Source organism: Eubalaena glacialis, chromosome 3 (genome assembly GCF_028564815.1).
Source record: "Eubalaena glacialis isolate mEubGla1 chromosome 3, mEubGla1.1.hap2.+ XY, whole genome shotgun sequence".
Lineage (NCBI taxonomy): Eukaryota > Metazoa > Chordata > Mammalia > Artiodactyla > Balaenidae > Eubalaena > Eubalaena glacialis.
Window position 1 is genome coordinate 141,763,720 of NC_083718.1, and position 12,140 is coordinate 141,775,859.

General features: G+C 44.6%; 1 protein-coding gene across 3 annotated transcripts in view; it reads left to right on the forward strand.

Annotated features, from left to right (window-relative positions):
* KANK4 (KN motif and ankyrin repeat domains 4) overlaps positions 1-12,140 on the forward strand; it is a 67,896-nt gene that overhangs the window by 19,016 nt on the left and 36,740 nt on the right. The window contains exon 2 of one of the 3 annotated variants that reach the window (XM_061184122.1): positions 10,725-10,894. The exons of 1 other annotated variant lie outside the window; for it this stretch is intronic. The gene's annotated coding sequence lies outside the window, so the exon portion shown is untranslated. Of the gene's footprint in view, positions 1-10,724; positions 10,895-11,645; positions 11,695-12,140 lie in introns of those variants that run through there. One more of the 3 variants, XM_061184124.1, reaches the window with a different exon arrangement.

Sequence of the window (12,140 nt, forward strand, 5' to 3'; positions counted from 1 at the left end):
GATTCTGATTTTTGTATCCATTGCTCCTTCCATTCTTATCTATTGCCTTCACTTCGTGGGTTCCTCGGTGTAGGTGTAGTGGATGTGAGTAGGATCCAGGCAAACTTCTGGCTCAAGTCTTGGCACAAGGCTGCTCGTGGTTTATGTATGCAGAGCCATTAAGGGAAATCTGGGCTGGACTTGGGGCCTGCACTGAGTCACTGGCAGCAGCATCCCTCTGCTTTGGGGGAAACTGCCCCACTGACAGGGAGGTACATCTCTCTCCTGAGTTACGCGAGGAAGGAGCCATGGATCCCTGCAGCAGCCACACCACCCTCCCTGCCCCTTGGAACAACAAAGAAAGGAAATTAACTTGTAACCTAAAAGCCTGAGAAATACATCTTTCTAATGGAAAATTTGACAGAGCGATAGATCTGCAAAGAGCATTTTCTCTAAAATTGACATCTGTGTGACTTGACTGCTGCTATCTGGTTAAATAGCAATTAAACAGCTCAAGCCGCCTTGGAACTTTCAAAGATTATTTGAAAAGTAATTGTGTTGTATTGATTAAATAATTTTGAGTTAATCAGAAAGCCACTGCATTTCTTAGTCTATTCCTTTGCAAATAAATTTATCGTATTTATAGTCCTATTGCATGCCTCCCAAATGTTGTTTATATGTTGATAATCATCTGATATTTAATGAGCATGGCTGGTGATGGAATTTAACAGTACATTAGTTCCTTTGCTAAATCCTATCTGGTTCCTTCTCTTTCTGTTCTGACTCCACTGGCAACTTACTTCATAGACAGGTGCAGAACTAGAACCTGAGAGACAGAGAACACCGTAGTTAAGAGGTTGGTCTCTGGAGTGAGACATACCTCAATTTGAATTCCAATCCTGCAACTGACTAGCCTGTGCCCTGAGCCTATCATCTGTGAAGAGGGTATAATAGTACCTACCCAATATGATCATTGTGAAATTAAACATTACCATTGTACAATATTGGAGAGTGTCTGGCTAACAATGATATCATTATTATAACAATATGAGTAGTCACTGTTATGATGATGCCGCCTCAGTTTTCTAATCTGTAAAATGGGTGGGATGGGGAATAAAAACATAAACACATGAGTATTCAAAACTTCTTTGCCCGTAGAGCCTTCGAGTAATTCCCTTCTAGGAAAATTTCTGGCATAGCTTGCTTGGCTGTTACTCCTCCACTATTATGCCGACTGGGGTCATCCAGTGATGAGAAAGCTCTGGACAAATGGAGCCAATATTGGGATTGTGACGAGGATAGAGAGAGATGGCAGAGGATGGGTGCGTAGATGCCAGAGGTGAGGGAGTGAAGATCGAGGCGGAAGGGATTGCATAAGGGATGTTGGGGATCAGAGCACGCTGCTTCTGGAGCAGTTACTTTGCTGGAAATAGATACTGAGAATAGCAGAGATAGGAAAGGAAAAATTTAAGAGTTTTGCTTTGTGCTAAGAATGCACTTCCCCTTTTGTGTTTTCTCTAGAGACTGCAGTGAAGCTTTGGATTGCCTCCAATTCATTTTTTTCTACTTAAATGCTGTTTCTTTGAACACAACCCTGAGCTGTGGCCGGGCCATAAGGTGGCCATCTTTACCTCATTTACAGGGGAATCGTGATAAGACCATCCCAGGGCTGCGTGAGGATGGGTAAAGGACTCAGTACAGAATACGTGCTTAATTGCCATTGGCAACTATTTCCATTGCTGTGCATCATACTTTGTCTGTTGCCAGAAGCTGCAAGCAAAGGTCACCAATAGGAGTATGAGCAGTTCTCTGGCTCTCTTTACCAACATCAGGCCATTATCCCACATTTAAACTAGGGACACCAGCCACATTGTTTTCAAAGAAGCCATCAGTTTGGTGCCCTCCGATGCCTACTGCAGACCAGGGCCATCAGCATGAAATTTATAAAGGAAAGCAGGAGTCTAGAAAGCAGAATCTGACCTTGGCCCTGCTGTATGGTTTGGGCAACTCATTGAGCTGCAGTTTCCCCATTAGTAAGTGACGATAAGGTCCAAAGTCCTGTGTTATGTTTCTCTGCTCCCAACTGTAGATAATCAGCAGGACTGATTGAACATTCGCCACCTGCAAGGCCATGGGCTGGTGCCCTAAAGGATACCCAAAAGCATGAAAGAGGGGCCTCAACTTGAAAAAAAAAAAAGCCCTACAATCTGGCTGGAAGAAAAGATGTGAGCAGGGAAAAGAATCTGAAAAAGAATACACACACACACACACACACACACACACCCCTGAATCACTTTGCTGTACACCTGAAACTAACACAACATTGTTAATCAACTATACTTAAATAAAAAAATAAAATAAAATATAAAAAAAGAAAGAAAAGATGTGAGCATCTTTATTTTTTTTATTGGAGTTACCTAATGAAAGTCTGCCTGTCCTCTGCTACCAATTCGCAACCACTATGGGGTGATACAAACATGGGATGTCAATTTTGGAAACACCTTTTCTTAATGACTTTACTCACATTAAAACAAAACGAAACAAAACAAAACCCAAACCAGAATAGTGTATGACCTTCCTTTGTATTGCCATGTGGTACACTGACAACGAACCCTATCTCTAAGGAAAGTTGAGATTGATAGACGTTTCTAGAGACCTCCTTCTCTCACTGCCTCTCTCTGGTTCATCTCTAAAGATGCCCAACCTTCCCTCAGTCGCATGCTGCTGAGGCTGAGTGCTCACCATGCTTGTCTGACCCACATCACATATGCCCGCTCCTCTCTGGACTGTGCTTGCTAGAGGGCCAGGCGGGGCCTTGTGCAATAATAAGAAAAAGCTTTCCAACTTGCCTGAAAAATCTGGAAACATCACTGGCTTCACCCAGGTGTCTGGAGATGACTTATCAGGTTCGGTTTGGTTTAACTGAATTCCCTGCGCCAAGAAAAATCTTCCTCCCAACCCAGAAGGCAGATGCCACAGCCCACGCAAGCCGTAAAGTGTCTGCACCTGCAGCCATGTTCCGAAGCCAGCCTGATGCCTGTGAAGGCTTCCGCTGGACTCTCACCAGGACCATGATGCTGGGACCGGGGGCTGCCCAAAGAGGGTGGGTGCAGGGGTGCCCCACTGCAGAGGGTGTGTGTGTGCTTACCCTTAAGATGCTTTCACTGAACTGACCCAGGAGGGAGGAGGGGAGGCTGAATTCCTTGGTTTACTCCAAGTTGTGGTTCCCAAGCTCTTTGGACTGTGGCCCAGTTCAACCAAGCAAAAGACCTTGTGGCCCACCGAGCCCACTGATTCCCACTTTCCAGTGAGAAAGAATTTGGTAATAACAAAGGATAAAGGGGAAGAGAAAAATAATCGAAATGGTCATGCAGCAAATCCTCAGGACACAACAATCAACAGAAACTCCAAAGAGTAATTCTCCAAGTAATGTAAATTAATGGAATAGAGCAATTAAAAACCAAGCCAACGCTGATGCTGCATCGTAGCAGTCAAGGGTCACAGTTGCAAACAATAGAACCCATTCTAGCAAGCTTCCCTAAAAGAGGAATTTATTAGAGGATGTCAGGTCACTCCACCACCCTCCTCAGAATCACTTGCCTGCAGCCGTTCCTTTTCCAGGGCACTTTCTTCCAACCTGAGGTCTGGCCTGGGTGCCTCTGCCTGCTGAGTGCAGGTCCCACGACTGGGTCCTAGCTGTAAAGGAGTCTGGCACTGTAAATTCTGTTTTCAACCTTGAGGAGGTGGAACTCCTAAGGAAGGAAATAACCCAGACATAGGAAGGGTGTTCACATGGTGCTGGGTAGCCCAAAATAGCATGACAAATGTCTCTTGCAGTAATAACAAAACACCCTTCCTGAGAATTGCGGGAATTCCAGCTCTTCACCTGCATGCATACACCCTAGTTCTTCAGTGTTGTTTACCAGTGGATGGAGGCCACACATTTTTATAGAACAGAGAGTTAATATTCTCAGTAAACTCTAATAAACTAATTTTTGTTTATGAATGCCAAGGTTTATTAACTCTCAACAACTCATTATGTTCCTAATTCCTTATAAAAATGAAATCCCATGTATGAAGTTTCCTTTGAGGGTGATGAAAATGTTCTAAAATCTGATTGTGGACTTTTCAATAACTGGTTCTGGGAATAGTCACATGCAAAAGAATGAATCTGGCCTTTATCTTAAACCAAATGACCTCAAAATGGTTCAAAGTCCTAAACTTAAAAGCTAAAACTGTAAAGCTCTTAGAAGAAAACATTGAAGAAAATTTTTATGACATTGAATTTGGCAACAATTTCATGGATATGATACCAAAGCGCACAGGCAACAACAACAAAAATAGATAATTGGACTTCACCAAATAACCTTTGTGCATCAAAGGACACTATCAAGAAAGCAAAAAGACATACTACAGAATGGGAGAAAATATTTGCAAATCACATATCTAATAATGGGTTAATATCCACAATATATAAAGAACTCTGACAACTCAACAACAACAAAAACAAACAATCCAATTAAAAAATGGACAAAGAACCGATTTGCAAGGCAGAAATGGAGACACAGATGTTGAGAACAAATGTGTAGACACCAAGGGGGGAAAGCGTGGGGGGGGGGTGGTGGTGGTGGTGGTGGGATGGATTGGGAGATTGGGATTGACATATATACACTAATATGTATAAAATAGATAACTAATAAGAACCTGCTGTATAAAAAAAAATGTGACGGTGATTTTAGGGAAATTATTTTGTCTCCATTTTCTCATGTATGAAATTAAAACTAGGATCATTTAGATGATCTCGTTAGATGGATGATGTTTACAGACAAATATCTGATACTTTTGCATCCTAATAAATAAGAACCAAACAAAAATTTTTAAAAAATGGACAAAGAACTTAGACATTTCTCCAAAGAAGATATACAAATGGTCAATAAGCACATGAAAAGATGCTCAATAATCATTAGTCATTAGGGAAATACAAAACAAAACCACAATGAGTTAATGCTACACACCTACTATACTTACTAGGATGTCTATATTGATTTTTTTTTAATGAGAAAAAAACAAATGGTGAAGCTATGGAGAAACTGGGATCTTCCTGTATTGCTGGTGGGAATGTAGAATGGTGCGGCTGTTTTGGAAATAGTTTGGCAGTTCCTCAGAAAGTTAAACATAGGGGAGTTCCCTGGTGGTGCAGTGGTTAAGAATCTGCCTGCCAATGCAGGGGACATGGGTTAGAGCCCTGGTCTGGGAAGATCCCGCATGCCGCAGAGCAACTAAGCCTGTGCGCCACAACTACTGAGCCCGCATGCCACAACTACTGAAGCCCATGTGCCTAGAGCCCATGCTCCACAATGAGAGAAGCCACTGCAATGAGAAGCTCACGCACCGCAACGAAGAGTAGCTCCCGCTCGCCACAACTAGAGAAAGCCCACGCGTAGCAACGAAGACCCAACGCAGCCAAATAAATAAATAAACAAATAAATAAATTTATATATTAAAAAAAGATGAACATAAAATTACCATATAACCCAGCAATTTCACTCCTGGGTATATATCCAAAATAAATGAAAGCAGGAACTCAAACAGATACTTGTACAGCAATGTTCACAGCAGCATTATTCTCAATAGCCAAAAGATGGAAGCAACCCAAGTGTCAATTGACAGATGAATGAATAAACCAGATGTGATAATTACATATGATGGAATATCACTCAACCGTAAAAAGAAATGAAAATTTTGATGTATGCTACAACTTGGATGGACCTTGAAAACATGCTAAGTGATACAAGCCAGACATAGGAGGACAAATATTGCATAATCCCACTTATAGAAGGTACTTAGAATAGGTAAGTTTATAGAGACAGAAAGTAGAACAGATGTTACCAGGGCTGGGAGCAAAGGGGAATGGGGAGCTATTGTTTTATAGGTTACAGAGTTATGTTGGAGATGATGAAAACGTTTGGGGTATAGATGGTAGCGATGGTTACACAGCATTGTGAATACCACTGAATTCTACACTTACCAATGGTTAAAATGGTAAATTTTATGTTATGTACATTTTATCACAATTAAAAAAATTAGGTTGTGGCAATGTTTGCACAACTCTGAGTATATTACAGCTATTGAATTGTACAATTTGTATGGGTAAATTGTATGGTATGTAGATTATACCTAAATAAGGCTGTTAAAAAAATCCTTTCCAGCTCTGGCAGTCTCTATGATCTATCTATTAATCCGTTTATTTATTCATTAATTCAACACATTTTTGTTGCATTTCTACCATGCCAACAGTTAGGAATAGGGTGATAAATAAAATAAATGCAATCCCTAGCCTTTTCTTGCTTAAAAAACTGTGGGTTTTAAGAAGTAATCATAGCTAACATTTACTGAGTGTTCATTACATACTGAGCATTGGCATAAGCACTTAATGTACCTCATCTCATGCGGTTCTCACAACCGTGTCCTGAGCTGGGCTCTTCTTGGAAATTTGCTCAAGGTCACACAGCCAGGATTTGAACCTAGTCTATCTTACCTTGAAATCTTTGCTCTTAATCATTCATCGTTATATGTGGTAGCTGGGTTCCAGCACCTGGAATTGGGGTATTCCCTGGAGACCTGCCCAGAGACCTGTCTGTCAGGCTGGCTGATCGAGTAGCATTGCAGGGAGAGTTAAACTTGAGATGAAATGACCTCTAGGAGGGATTGGGTTTAGAAAATAAGGCCTAAGTCCATGGAATCTTGCACAGCCATTTATAGTAATCATTATAAAACAGGTATATTTTCTAAATGTTATGTGATTAGAATTTTAAATACAAAATTGAATTCATAATTGAATTTATATCATTATGTTACTAGCTAATATATTTATTATTTATTGAACACAGACTGTATACCAGCCTCAGTTCTAAGTTGTTGACATGTATTGTCATCTTATTTAATTCTCCTGACAGATCCATGATGTGTAAGGTGTATTACTATTCCTATTTTACCAGTGAGGCAGCTAAGGCACAGAGAGGTTAAATAATTTGTCCAAGGTTACACAGTCACTAGCAGAGCTGGGATTCTAGCCCTGGCTTCTCGACTTGGAGTCCAGACTCTTAGCCACTCTAGAACTTGCTCTTCAATTATGTTAAGATATGCAAAATAGATGGACATGACTCTGCTGCAACTTTCTGGGGAGGGTGTGTCCCCTTATCACATTCTTATCAACACTGAGGACCTTTCTTTAAAAAAATCTGTTTTTTCTAACTTGTAAGAGAGTCTGTGTCATACCACAGTTAAGAGCAGCACGTTACCTGGATCCCAGTCTTGGCGCTGATGGTCTCAGTAACTGGGCAACTGATCTGCGCCTCAGCTTTGTCCTCAGGTAATGGACATAACAATACTACCTTATAGGGTCATTGTGGGAATTAAATTGGCCGGTTTTGGAATGGACCTATACTGCCTGGTGCAGTGTAGGGTAAATAAATAGTATGGCATTTTGATGTTTTCTAGCATCTTTTTTATTATCAATTCATGCAGTTAAACACTTTTTTTAAAAAATTAATTAATTAATTTATTTATTTTTGGCTGTGTTGGGTCTTCGTTTCTGTGCGAGGGCTTTCTCCAGCTGTGGCGAGCGGGGGCCACTCCTCATCGCGGTGCGCGGGCCTCTCACTGTCGCGGCCTCTCCCGTTGCGGGGCACAGGCTCCAGACGTGCAGGTTCAGTGGTTGTGGCTCACGGGCTTAGTTGTTCCGTGGCATGTGGGATCTTCCCAGACCAGGGCTCGAACCCGTGTCCCCTGCATTGGCAGGCAGATTCTTAACCACTGCGCCACCAGGGAAGCCCTAAACATTTTTTTTTAATATTAACCATTGGTATTTCTTCTTTCCTGAATTGCCTGCTTGTGCCCCTTCATCATTTGTCTGTTGGCATCTTTATCTAACAGAGTGTTTGAGTCAAAGACTAAGAGCATTCTGGAAGGGTCTAAGTGAAGGGAGGGATGAGGAGTAGAGGTCTTTTCCCCCGTGGGCCTGACGCCTTTCTTTTTCTCTAAGGAGCATTTTTCACTGGTTACTGCAGGCTCCTCTCTCCCTGCAATTGGCCCTGTTTCGTCCCTGAGAAATTTTCATCTGCCTTAAAGGGTCAGTCATTTGAATAGCTCATTCCCACTGGTCCCCTACACCCACAGATCTCCCGTGTGTGATTTCTTTCTCTGTCCAGTGAAGTTGCGTTTGGTCAGAATGGCTGTAACCAGTCTGCTCTGAGAGGCTGTTTCAGCAGCACGTGTACCTAAGCAGCGCATTGCTCCCGGGCCCGGCGTGATAGCTGACCTCCCTGAGCAAAGTGCAAAAGCCTAAGGGACCGCTTAGGTAAAGGGCACATTCTTCAGATAGTTCCACCTCTTCTCCCTCTTGCCTGGCGCCATCTTGCCTGACTTAGGTGGTCCACCTTTTTCCCATCATGGGGCAGAAGGGACCTGGGCCATAAAAGTTGGAGGTTTCTAAATTGCAAAAGGAGTCAAACCTCCCCTCGGCTAAATGATTCCTGCCAGAAAAGTTCTGGTGGATAAGTGTGTTTGGTCCAGGAGAATTTTCTGGGTATATAGGTGGTAACATGAAATTGGCTACTAATATTAAGACATATGCATGAGTGAGTTGTAGGGGTAGAGACATGCCAGTATCCCAGCATGGCAAGGGCCAGAGGCTATGGAGGGGATCCCCCCCCCAAAGAAGCTCAGACTCCCCTAGAGAAAGTTGTTGGTGTTTCTCATGGACACCTTCCCTAAATGTGAGGTCACCTTCTGCCTGGACAGCACCAGCATTGAAGCTTACGTCCTGGAGTTTGTGTGTCTCCTGCATTTACCTGCATGCCCAGTTCAGGCTGCGTGGTTTAGAGGAAAGGGTATTAGACTGGGAGACAGAACATCTGGGTTTGAGTTGAGCCTTTGCCTTTTCTTAGCTTTATACCCTTGGGAACCAACTTTGTTTTTTCATCCGGAAGATGGTGAGTAACATTCCCGGCTCTGCTCACCTCCCTGCTTGACCATGGAGTTAATGGAGAGTACTGGGTAAGTGCGAAGCCAGAAAAGACAGAAGAATCTCTCCTCCTATTAGAGACATAGGCAGTCAGCACCGTGCCTGAACCTGCATCTCACGTGGAGCTCAGAGAACTGAAAGTGCTACCCATCTTCAGAAAGAGAGCTGAAGAAGGAGGGTTAGAGGTGTGTGTGTGTGTGTGTGCGTGTGTTTGTGGATCTTCTGTCCTGGCATCTGAGCCAAGCTGATCTATGGCACTGCTAGGGGCTAGGATTTCCTTCCCTCATTCTGCTTGCTGTCTTTTTCAATCTGATGAGAGGCCTGGCACCTGTTGGAAAGGAGAGGTGCTTTCTTGGTACCTAAGGGAGTATCTGGAGAGGTCACTTGTGTTTAGAGTCGTCGGTATCGTGGATAAGTTCAGTTTCACAAACTTGATGGAACATCTAGCCTGTGGTCCTGGTCAGGGAGACAGACACAGAGGCAGCAGTTAGAATTTAGGTGACACCTGTAGCAGTTGAGGGCCGACAGGAGCAGTGTAAGTAGGAAGGCTGGCCACTGCACTTGGAGGAGATGCTGAGCGGAGCTTGGGGGACAGGCGGGAGCTGGCCAGTGTTCCTGGAAGAATGTTGGGTGTTTCAAGAAAGGCTCAGCTCTGCAAGGAAGCCTCTCACCATTTTGTCTTGGATAAGGAAGAATTTATCCTGGGAGAGGAAATGAGAAGGCTTACCTCTATCATATAGATAAACCAGAGAGGAAGAGTGGGTCACGGGACCTGGTCATGGGACCTAGTGAAATGGAGAGCTCTTTTTCACTCAGCTTCCTGGTGAAATGTCTTATGCTTCTAGCTGTTCTCTAGCCAATTCAGAGGGGATGGTCGATGATCATTTAAAATCTAACAGAAAGACAGTTTGCGCCTCAGTATATTTTTAAATGTAACCTCAGAGTTCAAGGTACATTTCTGATTTTTTAAAAACATTCTGATGGTTTGGTCTGTGTACTAGTGAAATACTTTTAGCAGTTGAGAAAAGGGAATGTTGGTGTTCCATAGTCTCGTCCATCACATCATCCCATGCCTTTCGGTAAATTTGTTAACCTCCGTCTTGAGCAAGATGCTCCAGAGTCTTCCAAGGAAAATAAGAAATTTGATCCAGTGTAGTGGGAAGAACACAGAATTCTACACCCCCAGAATCTTCATTTTAATCCAGATTCACTCCTGGGTGAGCCAAGGGAATTCGCTGAGTCTGTCTCATTTTCTTCACCTGTACAATGGGGATGCTCAGCCCTACCTGTCTGCCTTAAGCTGGTGTGAGGCCCTGGATGTGAAGTGCTTTCCAAGTGTTCTGGGCTGGATGCAGGCAGCACTTCAGGGTGACACTCAGCTCTGGCATCAGTTTCAGCGTGGGTTAGACAGGAATCTGCCCTCGCCTCTGAGAGCACATCTCGACAGGCAGTGTCTGTAAAGGTCAGAGCTGCTTCGACATGTCTTGCTGATGGGGCTTCATTTCCGAGGACAGCCTCGTTTGGCTAGAGCCACAGAAGGTCAAGGGGATAAGGTCCTCTAATCCTTTTGCTGAGCCTGCATACAGGAGCCCAGATGCTGTCCTGGCCCCGTTTGGATTGCACCCACCCCCCTGTATCTCCTTCAGGTCTAGTAGTGGTGCTGGATTTGCAGAGCCTGGAGCCTCTGTGCCTGCACCTCACACCTGCCTCTGTTCCAAAGAGCTGCAGCTGCAGTGGGCTGGCTGAGACTCTTCACGGCGCCTGCCTGGGATACTCTGGGACCTTCCTCCTCCACAGCTGCCTTCTCCCCGGCTCCTGCACCCGCCCTTCGGAAGTCACTGGTCCGCTCTGCCGTTAGAAGCCCTGCCTGGAGCTGGATCCTTACAGCAGGTACTTCCTTGCTTTTCTCTTTCTGCCAGAATTGGGTGCGTTTTGGTGCTGGGGCATCAGATTCACATAGCGGCAGGAAGCAGGAGCTGCCAGTCTGGCCCCGGGAACTCACTGGTCATTGTTTCTTCTAGCTCTGCCCCGACAGACTTCCAGTCACTGATTGATCAGGGCAGTGAGCATTCTGGGGATCGCTCACAGAAGCTTTGCTTGGCCGTGGGACCCAGGAGGCAGCCGGGGGAGGAAGTTTCTAAGGCAGAGCCTGGAAGAAAGAGATGCACCACTGGAGGGTTTCAGCTCCTTAGGACGCTGAGTTCTCTTTAGGAGCAAATTTATTAATGAGCCACTCAGCTGCAGGAAAGGAGGAGGAAAAGCATAATTAATTATAACCCTCCCCCACCCCAGATAAGTGCCTAGCTTTGGGGGAGTGTGCAGAGGAAGGGGTGCACCGTTACAGCATCTTTAGATGTGTCCCTCTGAACTGGGAGCAGCTCTGGGAACTAACTTTCCGATTGAATGATTTGAGCTTTCTTCCTCTTTCTGCAAGATCCATTATTAGCTTACTGAGCACTGAATTCCATCCTGACCCCAGTCCCCTCTTCCCGTGAGCGAAAAGGAAGTCAGTATTTGCTTTTCCAGCAAGGTCACGGATCACCTGACCCAATCTTTAACAGCTGGGGAGCCAGTGCTGCTGTGCTGAACTCACGAGCGATCGGCTCAGGTCCAGCAGCAGAACCCCGCTTTCCGGGAGGAGGTGAGTCCTCCAGCTCCAGGCTGTGGCAGGAGGAGGATGCCAAGGGAAGGTAATGTGGTCCCAGCTTTCCTCCCAACGGTTTTCTCTTCTTCATGAAGCTCCAGATTCAGCTGCTGCAGTGCAGGCAAAAATGACAGACACTTGCAGAAGGATGTGGGAACGGAGTTAATGAGATTGTGTTAATGTGTCATTTATTGAGCATGAGTTATCTCTTTGTTTCCTGGGTTGGTAGGAAGTGAGCTGGCTGGAGAACTCGGCTGATGGAATCCTTTTCGGGAGTGCATCTCACTTCCCCAGTGCCTGGACTTCAGCCCTCTTAATGTTAAGCAGCGCTGTCAGATGCCTCCTGCTGTTTAGCACAGGGGACGTTCCCACTTGGAGGCATGGGGCCCTGGAGTGGGGAAACGGGAAGCTCTCATCATCTGGGGAGATCAGTATGAGGGATAAGTAATTTTTTTCCTCTCTTTCAGAAAGAGCGTTTTGTCTTTGCAAGAG